Source organism: Procambarus clarkii, chromosome 55, assembly GCF_040958095.1.
Source record: "Procambarus clarkii isolate CNS0578487 chromosome 55, FALCON_Pclarkii_2.0, whole genome shotgun sequence".
Classification (NCBI taxonomy): domain Eukaryota; kingdom Metazoa; phylum Arthropoda; class Malacostraca; order Decapoda; family Cambaridae; genus Procambarus; species Procambarus clarkii.
This window is the reverse complement of record NC_091204.1, coordinates 30818681-30825070: the sequence shown is the minus strand read 5'-3', so window position 1 is coordinate 30825070 and position 6390 is coordinate 30818681.

Genomic DNA, 6390 nt, shown 5'->3' with positions numbered 1-6390 from the left:
GATTGTTGATGAGTATGTTCCTCGTTTTTTCCCTCGCTTCTGTTAGTAGTTCAGCCTGAAGTGTGTCAGTGGTGATGACTTTTTTGTCTAACTTATGAATGTCGTCGAGAAGCATTTCGATTTCGAGGCGTTTTGGATGCTCTTTTGGGTTTGACAAGAACTGACAGTTTACACCAAGACTCAAAAGGTCCTGTTGGTCCTGAGTAGAATCGTAAGTTGTGAGGTTTATGTAGCCATCTGTGACGGTTATCTCTTTCAAGATAGATTGAGCCTGCTCTTCCCTACATAAAGTTACTTATATATATATACAACAAAAAGATGCTACCTTCAAGATATATCTACCAGTAGCACAAAACGTTTTGACCAGGAGGCAAACGTACCCTGAACTCCCCCCTACTCCACACTCCCTCCATGCCTGCTCGCTACCGTCATCAACCAGCAAACTACCATTCCAGCCTGCCTGCTTCTGATTGGTGACCCGCCGACTGCACACTTGCACCTCTGCACCTCAGCGCCCTCTACCAAGTCGATGTCTGGGCTTGAACCAGTCATTGAAGTTAGAATATCTTGTGCTCTCAAGCTGAAAACAACTAACTGATATACGCTCTGTCTATCAGGTGGATGTTTCTCAGCTAGCGCTCTATTCTCAGCACCTGTTTATTTCACTTTATCTTTATTTTATTATTAGAGTAACGTCATCCCTGTTCTTAATTTTTATGTCATATTTTTTGACTTGTTTGTTTGCACTGAACATAGCCAAGGGATTCTCTTTGTTCATAATTTATTTTCAATTTAAGTAAAGTTTCATTGTTCATACTATGTGTTTTGCGTGTCTTCCCTTACTTTACCACAGACAACAGCCAAGCAGTCTATTTTTTTTTTTTGTAAATGTGATAGACATTGACACCAGCCATTAGGAGGACTGCCGAACATCTACACTCCTTCATTTTTCCATCACATTTAATGGGGGCCTGTCCAAGGAGCCTCACTCAGGTACTAGTACTAGAACATCAATTTGTGGTAAGTGTACTTGGCTTTGATATAGTTGCTTTTCAATATTTTCATTACTTTTAATATTTATATGGTTATCTTACCTTGAGGTTACCTTGAGGTGCTTCCGGGGCTTAGCGTCCCCGCGGCCCGGTCGTCGACCAGGCCTCCTGGTTGCCGGACTGATCAACCAGGCTGTTGGACGCGGCTGCTCGCAGCCTGACGTATGAGTCACAGCCTGGTTGATCAGGTATCCTTTGGAGGTGCTTATCCAGTTCTCTCTTGAACACTGTGAGGGGTCGGCCAGTTATGCCCCTTATGTGTAGTGGAAGCGTGTTGAACAGTCTCGGACCTCTGATGTTGATAGAGTTCTCTCTCAGAGCAACCCGTTCTCGCAAATTCGTAAAGTCAATATTGACTTATTAACTACGTGCATAGGTGATATACTAAACATAATAGATACCCTTAAAAAGATTCATAGAAAACACCGACCTTACCTAACCTTGTTAGTATCTTAAGATAAGCATCTTATTGCTTCGTAATTACAATTATTACTTAACCTATACCTATTATAGGTTAGATAATAATTGTAATTACGAAGCAATAAGATGCTTATCTTAACATACTAAGTAGGTTAGGTAAGGTCGGTGTTTTCTATGAATCTTTTTAAGGGTATCTATTATGGTAAGTATGTCACCTATGCACAAATTTTATAAGTCAATATTGACTTATTAAATTTGCGAGAACGGGTCTCAGAGTACCAGTTGCACCTCCGCTTTTCAACAGGGGTATTCTGCACATCCTGCCATGTCTTCTGGTCTCATGTGATGTTATTTCTGTGTGCAGGTTGGGACCAGCCCCTCTAATATTTTCCATGTGTAAATTATTATGTATCTCTCCCGCCTGCACTCAAGGGAGTACAGATTTAGGTTCTTTAGTCAGTCCCAATAATTTAGGTGTTTTACTGAGTGGATTCTAGCAGTAAAAGATCTCTGCACGCTCTCCAGGTCAGCAATTTCTCCAGCTTTGAAAGGTGCTGTCATTGTGCAGCAGTACTCCACTCTAGAGAGCACAAGCGTTTTGAAAAGTGTCATCATCGGTATAGCATCTCTAGTGTGAAAAATTCTTGTTATCCAACCTGTCATTTTTCTTGCAATTGTGACAGATACTTTATTGTGTTCTTTAAAGGTAAGGTCTTCCGACATGAGTACACCCAGATCCTTTACATTGCCTTTACGTTCTATGTTATGATTTGCCTGAGTTTTGTACGTGGTTTCCGTTTTTATATTTTCATTTTTTCCATAGCGCATGAGCTGGAACTTATCTTCGTTAAACACCATATTATTTTCTGTAGCCCATAGAAAGACCTGATCTACATCTGACTGGAGGTTTGCCGTGTCCTCTATGTTGCCTACTCTCATGAAGATCCTAGTGTCATCTGCAAAGGATGATGCAGTGCTATAGGTTGTGTTCTGGTCGATGTCCGATATGAGGATGAGAAAAAGTACTGGAGCAAGCACAGTACCCTGGGGGACTGAGCTCTTCACGGTTGATGGGCTGGATTTTATTTTGTTGACTATTACACATTGGGTTCTGTTGGTCAGGAAATTGTAGATCCATCTGCCTATTTTTCCGGTAATTCCTTTTGAACGCATTTTATGTGCAATAACACCATGGTCACATTCATCAAAAGCTTTTGCGAAATCTGTGTAAATTACATCCGCGTTTTGTTTGTCTTCCATAGCATCTAATGCCATATCATAGTGGTCCAGCAACTGTGACAGGCAAGAGCGCTCTGTTCTGAAACCATGTTGTCCGGGGTTATGGAGTTGCTGTGATTCCATGTATTTTGTGATCTTACTTCTTAGCACTCTCTCAAAAATGTTTATGATGTACGATGTTAGTGCTATCGGTCAGTAATTTTTTGCCTCTGCCTTATTTCCTCCTTTATGAAGTGGTGCTATCTCTGCTGTTTTTAGTATATCAGGAATAACGTCAGTATCTAGGCTTTGTCTCCACAGAATGTGGAGGGCCTGCGATAATGTTTTTTTTACAGTTCTTGATGAATATGGAGTTCCAAGAATCCGGGCCTGGTGCAGAGTGCATAGGCATACTGTTTATGGCTTCTTCAAAATCCAGTGGGGATAGGGTGACGTCTGATATATGATTTGATGTTGGTATCGTATCCATGAAAAATTCATTTGGGTTATCAATCTTTAGTGTGTTTAATGGCTCGCTGAAAACAGAGTCGTACTGCGTCCTCAGTAGCTCGCTCATTTCTTTGTTGTCGTCGGTGAAAGTTCCATCTCCCTTTCGCAGGGGCCCGATACTAGATGTGGTTTTTGATCTTGATTTTGCATAGGAGAAAAAATATTTCGGATTTCTTTCTATTTCACTGATGGCCTTTTGCTCTCTTTGCCTCTCCTGGGTTTTGTATGATTCTTGTAGCTTCCGTTCAATTGTTTCTATTTCTCTACCTAACCTTCTTCGCCGTTCTTGAGATAGGGTGCGACTCTCAAGTTGTTCCGCGATTCGTTTTCTTCGCCTATATAGGGAACGACGTTCCCGTTCCAATCTGCATCTCTTCCTCTTTTTTCTTAGGGGTATGCGGTTTGAACATATTTCTAGTGCTACTGAGCTTATTTTTTCCAGGCACTGGTTCAGGTTTGCATTTTCTAGCTGTTCTTCCCAGTTTATTTCTGTGAAGTCCTGGTTTATTTGCTCCCAGTTTATCTGTTTATTATTGAAGTTGAATTTGCTGAAATCTCCTCCACCGGGAATCTGGACTGGTTTTGAAGGTCTACTCCCCATGGTTGTCATAACTTCAATTAAGTTGTGATCTGAGTAACAGGTATTTGTAATCATTATGTTCCTGATCAATTCATCATTATTAGTGAAAATGAGGTCCAGCGTGTTCTGCTTCCTAGTTGGCTCTACTATTTGCTGGTTTAAGGCAAACCTGTCGCACATCCGTAGCAGGTCATTTGCATGTGCCTGTTCATTTAGGCTACTTCCTGGTATTCTTTCTGATATTACTGTATTAACCAGGTGCTTCCATTTCAGGTGCCGTAGGTTGAAGTCCCCAAGCAGGATGATGTTCGGAGTTGGATTCGTGAGGTTTTCCAAGCAGTGTTCTATTTTCATTAGTTGGTCTTTAAACTGCTGAGGGTTTGCCTCCGGTGACTTATATACAAGGACAATAACTACATTTAAAATCTCTATTTTGATTATCAGCACTTCCACCATATCATTTGAGGTGTTTGTTACCTATCGTACGTTACGGCTCGTGATCCTACAGCAGCCAAACTTTAATAAGTCTAGGGATACGACACAACTGCTGTTCTCAATAGCGAATCACCAGTATAACCCCTTAATGGGTAATGAGCATAAAATAGAATCTTCATAGGACTGAAGAATAAAGACTAAGCATATATATATCATTTATATTAAATAAATCTCAAAGGCAAACAGATGATTATATGGTCACAATATATCACATTAAAAATATCACTGTAACTTCCAGACATTAAATCAATACTAAGAATAATTATATGGCTAGAACAAAAGAATGACTTAACTCCAAGATGATATCTCCCTGGTTTCTGCTCAGCTACTGAACTACAATATGCGAGAATCAAAAGAGATTGCCTCGCCCCGCGAATAAATTGCCAAAGTTACAATATTTATTATTTCAACAATGGAGCACTACATTGTGACAAGAGTAATCTTAAACTAACTTAATGAATAATTAGTATATATTGATATAGACAACAAAAGTACGTGTTTCTTTACATAGTAATTAAAATATGCATACAGAATAGCATAATGGCATGCACACCCCAGCAACGGACGATCCCACGACAATTTGCCAGATACAGTTCACTCAATTATTATTTCACTGTTACCCACTTATGATCACATATAAATCATTAGTTCCCGTGGGAAAACTGATCACACAAAGAAATAAACAATCATTCCCACGATACGCTGGGCCTAACGCCAACACTGTAACATGAAGGTGCATTTGCATAGAACATATAAGTATAACAATATACATGCTTGTAATTTACATACAATTATAAATGTACATATTAATATATTCACTTACGTATCTTATAAGGGTACGTAACACTTCCACCTCCAAGAAAAAAAAATGCAATGGATTGAAGATCAATGGCATTTTTTCAGAAGTAAAAATGTTAGGTAAAAAAGAAACATTTCATTTATGGTACATCAAAACTTCTTGACAAAGCATCAGCAATAACATTTTGTCTGCCTGGAATATGTTTGATTTCTACATTAAATTCCTGCAAAAACAATGACCATCGCAGAATTCGTTGGTTCTTGACTTTCATCATATTTATAAAGATAAGGGGGTTGTGGTCTGTAAATACTAACACTTTATTTCCTGATAAGTAAATCTCAAACTTCTTGATTGACAATATAAGACCCAACGCCTCCTTTTCTACCACGGAATAATTTCTCTGAGCTGCATTAAATTTTCTGGAATAGTAATACACAGGATGCTCAATCTGGTCTAAACCAACTTGAATAAGCACAGCACCTATCCCAACATCTGACGCATCAATGTGTAATATAAATGGTTTATCAAATTGGGGACTAGCAAGAATAGGTGAGGTGGACAATATGCCCTTTAGGTTCTGAAAAGCATTCTGACAATCTTGTGTCCACTGAAACTTTACTGGCTTGCGTAACAAGTTTGTCAAAGGAGCAGCTACTGTTGAAAAATTTCTACAATAACGCCTATAGTATGCACACATACCAATAAACCGTTGGACTCCTTTCTTATTGGTCAACACTGGGTAGTCCACAATGGCTTGAATCTTATCTTGTAAGGGGATAATCTTACCTTGTCCCACCTCGTGGCCAAGATAAGTTATCGTACCTTTTGCCCAACTACACTTATTCATATTTATGGTTAACTTTGCGTTTTCTAACACTGTAAACAAGTTCTTAAGGCCTAAGAGATGATCGGCCCAATTCTTACTGTACAAAACAATGTCATCAAGGTAGGCCCTACAATCTGGCACATCCTTGAGTAAGAAATTCATAAGTCTTTGAAAAGTAGCAGGTGCATTTCTCAAACCGAATGGCATGACATTAAATTCATACGCACCGTCAGGTGTAACAAAAGCAGTAACCTCTCTAGCATACTCTGTTAATGGAATTTGATAATACCCTTTTGACAAATCAAGCTTACTTACATATTCGGCATGACCTATGGACTCTATACATTCTTCCAACAAGGGTAAAGGAAAAACGTCCACTGTAGTGTTCTTGTTCAGTTTCCTGTAATCCACGCACAATCTCCAGGTTCCATCTGGTTTTGGCACTAACAAACACGGAGAGCTCCAAGTACTTTGACTTGGCCGAATGAAA